Consider the following 13,281-nt stretch of genomic DNA (forward strand, 5'->3'; position numbering starts at 1 on the left):
AATCAGCTCTGACCCTGTGCCTCATGGGAACAGTCCAGTACGAACTACCAAGCCATGTCTTTCCCAGACCGGAATCAAGCATCCAAGGACCGGTTTCTGGCTATCAGCCTTCATAAGCCTGGATAGCTTGACTCCAGTAGTGTGGAGAGCCTGGGACTCACGTCTGAGCATATCCAGCCCACTCAGGGTGAAAATTGCAAAAAACACAGTTGATGGACAGAATGTAGAACAATGTCATACATTCACCCCAGTACAAGGATCTGGGCCTAAATCCATCGTTTTTTTGCACTCCACACCACCCTGGGTTAGACCCTGGCTATATGCAAATCAGCTCTGACCCTGTGCCTCATGGGAACAGTCCAGTCCGAACTACCAAGCCATGTCTTTCCCAGACCGGAATCAAGCATCCAAGGACCGGTTTCTGGCTATCAGCCTTCATCAGCCTGGATAGCTTGACTCCAGTAGTGTGGAGAGCCTGGGACTCACGTCTGAGCATACCCAGCCCACTCGGGGTGAAAATTGCAAAAAACACAGTTGATGGACAGAACGTAGAACAATGTCATACATTCACCCCAGTACAAGGATCTGGGCCTAAATCCATAGTTTTTGTGCACTCCACACCACCCTGGGTTAGACACTGGCTATATGCAAATCAGCTCTGACCCTGTGCCTCATGGGAACAGTCCAGTCCGAACTACCAAGCCATGTCTTTCCCAGACCGGAATCAAGCATCCAAGGACCGGTTTCTGGCTATCAGCCTTCATAAGCCTGGATAGCTTGACTCCAGTAGTGTGGAGAGCCTGGGACTCACGTCTGAGCATATCCAGCCCACTAGGGGTGAAAATTGCAAAAAACACAGTTGATGGACAGAATGTAGAACAATGTCATACATTCACCCCAGTACAAGGATCTGGGCCTAAATCCATCGTTTTTTGCACTCCACACCACCCTGGGTTAGACCCTGGCTATATGCAAATCAGCTCTGACCCTGTGCCTCATGGGAACAGTCCAGTCCGAACTACCAAGCCATGTCTTTCCCAGACCGGAATCAAGCATCCAAGGACCGGTTTCTGGCTATCAGCCTTCATCAGCCTGGATAGCTTGACTCCAGTAGTGTGGAGAGCCTGGGACTCACGTCTGAGCATACCCAGCCCACTCGGGGTGAAAATTGCAAAAAACACAGTTGATGGACAGAATGTAGAACAATGTCATACATTCACCCCAGTACAAGGATCTGGGCCTAAATCCATCGTTTTTTTGCACTCCACACCACCCTGGGTTAGACAGTGGCTATATGCAAATCAGCTCTGACCCTGTGCCTCATGGGAACAGTCCAGTACGAACTACCAAGCCATGTCTTTCCCAGACCGGAATCAAGCATCCAAGGACCGGTTTCTGGCTATCAGCCTTCATAAGCCTGGATAGCTTGACTCCAGTAGTGTGGAGAGCCTGGGACTCACGTCTGAGCATATCCAGCCCACTCAGGGTGAAAATTGCAAAAAACACAGTTGATGGACAGAATGTAGAACAATGTCATACATTCACCCCAGTACAAGGATCTGGGCCTAAATCCATCGTTTTTTTGCACTCCACACCACCCTGGGTTAGACCCTGGCTATATGCAAATCAGCTCTGACCCTGTGCCTCATGGGAACAGTCCAGTCCGAACTACCAAGCCATGTCTTTCCCAGACCGGAATCAAGCACCCAAGGACCGGTTTCTGGCTATCAGCCTTCATCAGCCTGGATAGCTTGACTCCAGTAGTGTGGAGAGCCTGGGACTCACGTCTGAGCATACCCAGCCCACTCGGGGTGAAAATTGCAAAAAACACAGTTGATGGACAGAACGTAGAACAATGTCATACATTCACCCCAGTACAAGGATCTGGGCCTAAATCCATCGTTTTTTTGCACTCCACACCACCCTGGGTTAGACAGTGGCTATATGCAAATCAGCTCTGACCCTGTGCCTCATGGGAACAGTCCAGTACGAACTACCAAGCCATGTCTTTCCCAGACCGGAATCAAGCATCCAAGGACCGGTTTCTGGCTATCAGCCTTCATAAGCCTGGATAGCTTGACTCCAGTAGTGTGGAGAGCCTGGGAATCACGTCTGAGCATACCCAGCCCACTCAGGGTGAAAATTGCAAAAAACACAGTTGATGGACAGAATGTAGAACAATGTCATACATTCACCCCAGTACAAGGACCTGGGCCTAAATCCATCGTTTTTTTGCACTCCACACCACCCTGGGTTAGACACTGGCTATATGCAAATCAGCTCTGACCCTGTGCCTCATGGGAACAGTCCAGTCCGAACTACCAAGACATGTCTTTCCCAGACCGGAATCAAGCATCCAAGGACCGGTTTCTGGCTATCAGCCTTCATCAGCCTGGATAGCTTGACTCCAGCAGTGTGGAGAGCCTGGGACTCACGCCTGAGCATACCCAGCGCACTCGGGGTGAAAATTGCAAAAAACACAGTTGATGGACAGAATGTAGAACAATGTCATACATTCACCCCAGTACAAGGATCTGGGCCTGAATCCATCGTTTTTTTGCACTCCACACCACCCTGGGTTAGACACTGGCTATATGCAAATCAGCTCTGACCCTGTGCCTCATGGGAACAGTCCAGTCCGAACTACCAAGCCATGTCTTTCCCAGACCGGAATCATGCATCCAAGGACCGGTTTCTGGCTATCAGCCTTCATCAGCCTGGATAGCTTGACTCCAGTAGTGTGGAGAGCCTGGGACTCACGTCTGAGCATATCCAGCCCACTAGGGGTGAAAATTGCAAAAAACACAGTTGATGGACAGAATGTAGAACAATGTCATACATTCACCCCAGTACAAGGATCTGGGCCTAAATCCATCGTTTTTTTGCACTCCACACCACCCTGGGTTAGACCCTGGCTATATGCAAATCAGCTCTGACCCTGTGCCTCATGGGAACAGTCCAGTCCGAACTACCAAGCAATGTCTTTCCCAGACCGGAATCAAGCATCCAAGGACCGGTTTCTGGCTATCAGCCTTCATCAGCCTGGATAGCTTGACTCCAGTAGTGTGGAGAGCCTGGGACTCACGTCTGAGCATACCCAGCCCACTCGGGGTGAAAATTGCAAAAAACACAGTTGATGGACAGAACGTAGAACAATGTCATACATTCACCCCAGTACAAGGATCTGGGCCTAAATCCATCGTTTTTTTGCACTCCACACCACCCTGGGTTAGACAGTGGCTATATGCAAATCAGCTCTGACCCTGTGCCTCATGGGAACAGTCCAGTACGAACTACCAAGCCATGTCTTTCCCAGACCGGAATCAAGCATCCAAGGACCGGTTTCTGGCTATCAGCCTTCATAAGCCTGGATAGCTTGACTCCAGTAGTGTGGAGAGCCTGGGAATCACGTCTGAGCATACCCAGCCCACTCAGGGTGAAAATTGCAAAAAACACAGTTGATGGACAGAATGTAGAACAATGTCATACATTCACCCCAGTACAAGGACCTGGGCCTAAATCCATCGTTTTTTTGCACTCCACACCACCCTGGGTTAGACACTGGCTATATGCAAATCAGCTCTGACCCTGTGCCTCATGGGAACAGTCCAGTCCGAACTACCAAGACATGTCTTTCCCAGACCGGAATCAAGCATCCAAGGACCGGTTTCTGGCTATCAGCCTTCATCAGCCTGGATAGCTTGACTCCAGCAGTGTGGAGAGCCTGGGACTCACGCCTGAGCATACCCAGCGCACTCGGGGTGAAAATTGCAAAAAACACAGTTGATGGACAGAATGTAGAAAAATGTCATACATTCACCCCAGTACAAGGATCTGGGCCTGAATCCATCGTTTTTTTGCACTCCACACCACCCTGGGTTAGACACTGGCTATATGCAAATCAGCTCTGACCCTGTGCCTCATGGGAACAGTCCAGTCCGAACTACCAAGCCATGTCTTTCCCAGACCGGAATCATGCATCCAAGGACCGGTTTCTGGCTATCAGCCTTCATCAGCCTGGATAGCTTGACTCCAGCAGTGTGGAGAGCCTGGGACTGACGTCTGAGCATACCCAGCCCACTCGGGGTGAAAATTGCAAAAAACACAGTTGATGGACAGAATGTAGAACAATGTCATACATTGACCCCAGTACAAGGATCTGGGCCTAAATCCATCGTTTTTTTGCACTCCACACCACCCTGGGTTAGACACTGGCTATATGCAAATCAGCTCTGACCCTGTGCCTCATGGGAACAGTCCAGTACGAACTACCAAGCCATGTCTTTCCCAGATCGGAATCAAGCATCCAAGGACCGGTTTCTTGCTATCAGCCTGGATAGCTTGACTCCAGTAGTGTGGAGAGCCTGGGACTCACGTCTGAGCATATCCAGCCCACTAGGGGTGAAAATTGCAAAAAACACAGTTGATGGACAGAATGTAGAACAATGTCATACATTCACCCCAGTACAAGGATCTGGGCCTAAATCCATCGTTTTTTTGCACTCCACACCGCCCTGGGTTAGACACTGGCTATATGCAAATCAGCTCTGACCCTGTGCCTCATGGGAACAGTCCAGTTCGAACTACCAAGTCATGTCTTTCCCAGACCGAAATCAAGCATCCAAGGACCGGTTTCTGGCTATCAGCCTTCATCAGCCTGGATAGCTTGACTCCAGTAGTGTGGAGAGCCTGGGACTCACGTCTGAGCATACCCAGCCCACTTGGGGTAAAAATTGCAAAAAACAGTTGATGGACAGAATGTAGAACAATGTCATACATTCACCCCAGTACAAGGATCTGGGCCTAAATCCATCGTTTTTTTGCACTCCACTCCGAACTACCAAGCCATGTCTTTCCCAGACCGGAATCAAGCATCTATCCGGTCCTTGGATGCTTGATTCCGGATTTAGGCCCAGATCCTTATACTGGGGTGAATGTATGACATTTTTCTACATTCTGTCCATCAACTGTGTTTTTTGCAATTTTCACCCTGAGTGGGCTGGGTATGCTCAGACGTGAGTCCCAGGCTCTCCACACTACTGGAGTCAAGCTATCCAGGGTTATGAAGGCTGATAGCCAGAAACCGGTCCTTGGATGCTTGCACAAAAACGATAATTTAGGCCCAGATCCTTGTACTGGGGTGAATGTATGACATTGTTCTACATTCTGTCCATCAACTGTGTCTTTTGCAATGTTTTTTGCAGTTGAGTAATAGATGGCACACGTGGGATTGTTTTAGGTATAGCTTAGTTTTCATTAAAAATAACATGTTATAAGCAATTTTACACATGATCCTGCAGAAATAGGCTGAATTGATATAGTTGTAATAAAAACTAATTTGATATTTGAAGTGAACTTATTGATGCCTTTTAGTTGGCCACATGTCTGTATACATCTCCATTTTCAAAAAGATGGATGCCATCTCTGTCACTCACTCCAGCTTCACTCCCCACAAGCTTCATAGAACACAGTTAGCTGTTGACATAATGGTTTATTTCCACTGCAGTAGTTGCCTTAGTAGTGTTGAGCTAGCTATGGTAGGGATAAAAGATTGCAACAAGTATCTGTCTCATTTGGTTTATTCACTGGGTCCATTCACTAGAAGAAAGTCTTATGTCTAAATGTTTCATAATTGTCTGAACATTGGCAAAATACATTTGCATACATTGAATATGTTTTTTCAAATTTGGATGGTGCTTATATAAGGTAATAATGTGTATTATTCTCTTGTTCTGATTTGCTAAATAAATGATGTTTTTGCCCACATCATGATGATGCTGCAGTTTTACTGTGCAAAATTTTGTATAAGAATCTCTTGATTTTCAGGGTGAGAGAGAAGACTTTCCTTTGCTACTAGACATGCTGTCAGATGTTCTTATGATTATGAAGCCCATTGAGACTTAGCATATTTTCCGATTTTTATATACTCTGTACAACCTTGCATCTGAGCGGCTTTGATGGCATTGACTCTGTACTTGAATATTTATATACATTCCTTTAACTTTTCATTGATCTAGAACTCAATTAATGAGTGGAACCCATTATTTAACGAAATGTTTTCACTCTTCTAATTGATGTTTTCGGAGGTGCCTTAACGGGGGGGGGGGGAGGGAGATGGAAGCACATGTTGCCTCATGCAATCGAGGTTTAACACAACTTCAGATCCAGTAAACTTGTGAGAACCGACTGGGATACATTTTGGGGTGCCCAAATGTTGTTAAACAGTTTTTCTCCTACACACGACGAGCTAAATTGTTTCAAGAGTCTTGAGATGATGCTCCCCTATCACTGGAAACGTTTCAGCAACGGTTCATTGTGACAACCTTTTTACTCTGCCAAAGAATGAATGCAAACAAAAATGCCAAGAGGATACACAAGCACTTTTCTATGTAAACACAGTGGTTGAGTTCACATACACTTCCTACTTACTACAATTTCCCCAGATGGGTCTCAAATATATAAACTATTTTAAATTGGAAAAGTTGTCGAAATGCAAATCTAAATAAGTGGAAGTTAACATCTCTATAGAATCAAAATGAGGCATGGTGAGTACCAAGGTGCATTCAGGTCTTTATTGTTCCTTTCTATGAAAACTCACATCCTGAACTTCTTGAGGAATGGTGTAAAATCATGGTCAAAATGTACAAAAGCATGCTCGAAATTCAAGTAAAGTGTGCTGAAAGGCATATGGAACCTACTAAAGAGAAACTATCGAAACTAAGGGAAGAAACAGAAAAACATAAGGATGAGACCTTAGTAAAATAATTTCTAGAAGCATTGGTAATCTGACTAACAAAATATGAGAACGAAACTAAATCGAAATTAAGACTGAAGTTCCCCAAGGACAAGAAAGACTATATAGAAGGTTGCCAAAAAATACACCTTACCTACAAATGAGTTAAGCACCATTCAAGCTCATAGAAAACAGGAATTGTTTGTCACAAATTTTGTTGTCAGTTCAGAGCATGTAGTGGTGTGTCAAGCAAATAATTTACTTTTTTTTTTAAGAGTTCAGACTTCTAAAACAGAAACAAGACCACCCACTAAGAGGCAGACCAAAAACAAAAGGCAGAAGAGATAAAACAATTATTCACAAGATGAGAAGAGGTGGCAAGGGACAAAGTAGAGCACGACCCCGCATACCAAGAAAAAGGAATGAATCCAAAATCAATGGAAGAGAATACAGGAATAAAGTCCATCATCTGTATTTATGCATGGGCTTATCATTTTGCCCTTACATTGATTTCGACCATCCTAAATCTAGAATGGACTTACTTTTGTACATTCATAAATTGAAATTGTTGAAAATGTATAAAATATGGAGAAGGGGGAGTGAGCTGGAACTAAGATGCACCTCCATGTGATTCCAGTATTAGGGACTTAAAATTCGTTACGATTGAGATCAAGCTCAAAGAGGTGACACCATGCAGGACACAAGGGATGTACTTCCAAATATGGGTTTTCATTTGGATATGGCCTCTTGCAGTGGTTTCCAATTGAAGTCTAAACTTAATCCCATCATATCACATGATCATGAAATGACCATTAGCTGCTTGAAATGACAAAAGGAAATGTAGAACAAACATGAATATAAATCTCACAAGGGAACATTGAAGAGCCCTAGATAGTCCAATGAATGATCCCAAACCCTTGACTAAAGTGGGGAATGTTGTCTTTATGGATATGGACAAGTCTAGGTCAGAGACGTCTAGACAACTGTCCAATTCTACCTGTTTTGAGAACTTCACAATTAATGACATTAGGAAGGCCATTAGTGAACATCATGAACTTTTTTGGAAATGGAGAGAGCAGGGACTCATTCGTTTTTATGAGTATATCTTTTTGAAAACTGATAACCAAGAGATCTATTCTTATATCTTTTTTCGAAGATTCATTAACATGTAACCAACCTCCGGAAATAAAACTATAGTTGGCTTCTAGAAAATACAATTTTATAGGTTATTCACTTTTTACACCCACGTCAGGGTTTTCTCATTGTGCTGCAGGGACAATTCTGACAAAACATCATGACATCACATGGAAAGCTATCTAAATCAAGATTACATTAGACATTAATTCCAATAACACGTTTAAAAAGAAATGGGGGTTCACACATGTATACTTTTTCTTAGAGGCACACCACTTACATTATTTGATTGTACTAAATGTTACAGTCCATGATTAATTTTTGCCTCAAACAAAATATATTTAGCCTGCTTCCTCCAGCTTCGCAAATCTTTTTACAGGCTGGTGGGATGAGCAGGTGATGTGGGTGGAGGAAAATGAACAGTTCACATACCATATACCTCTAAGTGCAAGATACACTGATGATCATTTCTTAAAATGGGATGGTACTACTGAAATGAGCGGGATCGGTATTGACACCTTACCAAATAGGGATCTTAATAACACTTTTTTCAATAAAGAAAGGAAGCTGTTGAACATCTTGACAATTTCCTGGAAATAAAGCATAATCAAATTCTGCCGAAACTACATAGAAAAGAAACAGTGGGTAACAACATGGTACATGCACACAGACACCACCCACCCAATCTGAAATACCTCATTTAATCAGGAATTCCTGAACAAACATAACTGCAATAATACCAGTCGCTATTTAAAAAGAGGAATAGCTCAACTTACAAAGATTCATGGAAAGTAGATATGGTGAAAAACAACAGTAGAGAGAAAATTGTGTTTCAAAGGAAATTTGATGAGAAAAATAAAATGATCAAATCAGATTAATTACTGTTTACAGCAATTGGTCTCATGAACTAAGGTTTACTGCAAACACGGAGATTTCCTTAAATATAACCCAGGAATGAAGCTAATGATGGGTTCCAATTTGGCTATAACATTTGGAAAGTCTGGAGCCCAAACTGATATTTTGGTACAGCCACCTAGAGACTCTAGAAAGAAATCCTGGTTAGGAGCCTTTAAGAACCATTTCAAATGTGATAGAGGTAAAGCATGTAAGAACAGAATAAATCGGAATAAATATAATCTACCTACGTGTAAATTTAGATTGATTCTCAAGTATGTCACACGTTCATCAGATTACTGCATGTATAGTGGCAATAGCCTTACTCCACTAAAGCATCATGGATCAATTTCAGACTTCCTAACGATGCCAAGCTTTGAAAAATTGTAATGTCACTAAAACCCTCTAACCATTTCCATGATCCCTTGCTGGCCAAATTCTTCAAGGACTTTAGATCTGCCATCCTACCTCTCTGGTCCTTGATAATCCATGAATTGCTCATACAGGGTAGAATTCCTGACTGCCTAAAGATAGGATTAGTCACACACATTCAAAAAAAGCCTAATGTAGACTTATCTGATCCCAACAATTTCCGTCCAATTTCCAACATCATGACTCTAGCTAAACTTATTGAGAAATGTGTACACTTGCAACTCTGCAATCACATCAAAGAGTTTCAGCTGCTTGACCACTACCAATCTGGTTTTAGAGCGGAACATAGTACTGAAACAGCCCTAACCCACATTGTTGATGATGCCTTGAGTCTACTTGATTCAAAATGTGCGATGTCTACTTATCCTTATTGATCTATCCTCAGCGTTTGAGACGGTCAAACACGAAAACCTGATTGATATTCTGAAAAAAAGGATGGGGTTATCGGTCCTAGTCTTAAATTTGTTTGACTCGTTCTAACAGAACGCAAAGAATAAAAGTGAGTCATTCCCTCAATAAGAGTACACCAGTTTCATTTGGAGTGCCTCAAGGTTCCACACTCTCCAACACTCTTCAACTTGTTCATGGAACCCCGCACGGAAATCCTGAAAATTCAAACATACAACACCACATGTACGCTGATGATACGTAACTTTATATGAAAATTGCCTCTCTGGAAGACAACAAAACGCTGAACTGTGTTCTTCTGAAAACTCAACAATGGCTAACTCACAATAATCTTTTGCTTAATACTCTCAAGACCGAGTTACTCCTAATGGCCCGCCCACTCACTCCTCCCATTCAAGACTGGCTCAACAACTTACGGCCCTTAACTGCGATCCTCATGTTGTTCATTCCACTAGATCCATAGGCATCGCGCTAGCCAAACACCTGAATATGCAAGACCACATCAGCACAACAACTAGGGGAGCCAACTACCATATCAACACTCTTAGGAAAATCAAGGCGTTCATGCCTCCTGTGGACCTGCAACTTGCAGTACAGTCCTTAGTGATCTCCCATGTGGAATATGGAATTGTGACCTTGGCTGTGCTGTGCAAAGCTAGACTGACCACCCTAAAGGCCACTCTGAACTCTGCTGCCAGACTCATCACGGGCTCTCGAAAACATGATCAGATCACACGTGACCTAATTCAGCTCAACTGGCTATTGCTCGAAGGTCGAATTAGGTTCAAGATTGCCTGCCTGACGCGCAAAGCGCTACATCATAATACTCCCACTTACTTGGCAAAAACACTCAAACTTTTTAATGTGTCTTGGTCACTAAGAAGCTTCAGCACTCCCACGCTGAAACAGCACAAATTGAGAAAAAAAAAGAACATACAACCGCGCCTTTTTCCGGACTGGCCCCAAGAATTTGAAATGCTCTTCCGTCTGATATCCATTCCAACCCTTCGAACTCTTCTTTCAAAATACATGTCAAAGGACTTCTCCTGAATAACCAGCTGCAACAACCGTCCCGGAGACAATATAACTAATCTTTTTCTACCCTATAGTAAAGACAGCTATCGCATTTGTTTGAGACACTTTTGGGATGCAACTTATGTTCTCCCTACAGGTTCCTCATGTTTGGTTTTGCTATTATAGTATTGGGGTTGGTTCACTACAAATCCTAAGGATGTTTACATGCTTAGTGACTAATTGTATCTTTTTTTCTGATGTTCTGGGCTCTGATACCCTTTTCGTGTCATGTTCACGCTTTATAAAACTTTACAAATAACTATGTGCTACACTAGAGAGTCCATGCAAAGACAAATATGTGGACAGCATCATATTTTTGGTGCGTAAAATGATATTGGACAGAAAAAGTCTTTGGTTTAGGAATCATGTTTCATTTTGGATTTGAATACCAATTAACAAATAAAGTAAATTAGATCAGAAATTAGTTATACATATTGGTTGAGTACCTCACTCAAGCATGAGCATTCTGTGGCACACATTTTTGTCTGTTTTATTTAGCCTCTGACATATGTTTATTATTTTACTGAGTCATATTTGTTTTATAAAGCAGTTCTACGTATCATGTCTCATGAATGTGTTTGCAATTTTTGCTCATTAGGATTTTTAAATAATTCTGTTAAAACAAATTAGGGGAGCATTCACAAAGCAGGTATACTTATTGGTAGAAGGTTTAAGGATAATTATTACCCCAATTGGGGCTTCCTGTCTTGGGAAAATATATTATTAAAGGAATTCTATCAGATCCCCACTGGAGTGCATGTAAAAGTGTGCACCAATATACGTGCAGAAGTGGGAGACTCCATTATTAATTGGTTTAACGATTTCTATTCATAAAAAAGTGCACCTAATCATACAATCAGGGTTAAAGATTACCATGACCGCAGGTTCCCAAGTAACCTGGACCCTCTGATCCTACTCTTCATGGATCACTAGTACCTCTCTCATAGTTTGAAGTAAAGGAGTTGTGACCTGTGGACGAGTTGCCTTCAGGCTTTCGCGAGCACCTTGTCAGCTGGACTATATCCCAAGGCTAGCATAAGTGCTGAATGGAAGCACTGCATAACTGTTTGGTCACAGAAAGAAACCCTATGGTGGCAGCAGCACCAAAATATGAAAAGAGCAGAGAATTCCTCTTGGATGGTGTCTTGGATGTAAGCACCAGCCTTTGCTCAGGATGTTAATTATGCAGATGATAAACGAGCAATGGAAGCAAAGCATGGATACCATCAACACAGCGTGGGCGGAAGGCATCAGAGCCAGCCTTACTAACTTATACAACCACCTAGCAGAGGTTAGCATTACCTAGGGCATGACGAGCCTGAGTGCCAAGTTTAAGTCAGTGAGCTGCTATCTACCTGGCTAACTGAATCGCAGACTCTGCAGCTCGAGCCCACATTGCAATCAGTCACTTAATGGCATGCACTTCAGCCTGGGAAAGGGTTGGCAAGGGGGACATTGACAATCTATGGAGACCAGCCACTGTTTTGGCCATGGCACTGCCCTGAACATAGACTACCTGGCTTCACGTAGTGCAATTTCTATTTCAGTTCCTGGGCAGGGAAAAAAGGATGTGACAGGAACACACAGTGGAACATCTGAGTTTCCCTTCTTCACCTGTGCTGCTGCCTGTGAGATGGCCTCAAGAGTCACATAATTAAGTACAGGTGATAACCACAGGCAACCACTGCCACAAGCTAAGCACTGTTCACAACTTTTGTGGGATAACTCAACACACGCTAACTGTCTATCATCTATGCTTTTCTAATGTCTACTTCATTGATTTTCTGTGGAAGGCAAGAACTGCCCAAGACTTCACCAATATCTTTTACCATAGCTCTTTACAATATGTGGAGGAGATCAGCCCTCATGGTATCATTGCTTCTAATGAGAGTAATGTCAGCTTCCTACCGAGAAGTAGGAAGTAGTGTTGCTGCAATTCAATGGCAAGGCAATGGTAGAGGTAGAGGTAAAAAGCAAATTACCTATAAAACCATATTTTCTAGAAACCCACCATTAGAGGAAACAATTGGTCTTCCTGGAGGCTGGTGGCATATTAATGAACCTTTAGGAGACAATATAGGCATGGTTCTCTTGATTATCACAGCTTTCAAAAAGATATACTGATCAAAATGGAAGAGTCCCTGAACTCTCCATTTCCAAAGAAGTTCAAGATATTTACTAATGGGACTCCTATAGTCATTAATTGTGATGTCCTAGTAGTAGTCAGAATTGGACAGTTTTCTAGATGCCTCCGACCTATATTGGTCAATATCCATGAAGACAACTTTCCCTCTTTTATTTGAGGGTTTGGCAACTAATTAGGATAATTCATTGGACTATGTAAGGCTGTTCAATGACATTCCTATTAAAAATAACTCATCAGCTCCAGTAGATTTATTTCAATGTTTAAGCTAGACCAGCATTTCCATGCTCCGTGTTTAGAGGACCCTCTAAGCACAGTTAGAATATCCATTTCAACTTGAGTTTCAGGGCTGGTCCACTGATCTCCACCTCCCCTGCAATCCACATGCAAAGAGTCTCAAGATCCACCATAGGAATTTCCCTGAGGAATACATCCTTCTCACTCATGTATGTCTTCCAGAGGA

General features: G+C 43.0%; 1 protein-coding gene across 8 annotated transcripts in view; it reads right to left on the reverse strand.

Moving 5' to 3' along the window:
- Positions 1-13,281, reverse strand: part of C2CD5 (C2 calcium dependent domain containing 5) — a 1,003,795-nt gene that overhangs the window by 135,383 nt on the left and 855,131 nt on the right. The gene's annotated exons all lie outside the window — the stretch shown is intronic.

This window comes from Lissotriton helveticus, chromosome 1_1, assembly GCF_964261635.1.
Source record: "Lissotriton helveticus chromosome 1_1, aLisHel1.1, whole genome shotgun sequence".
Lineage (NCBI taxonomy): Eukaryota > Metazoa > Chordata > Amphibia > Caudata > Salamandridae > Lissotriton > Lissotriton helveticus.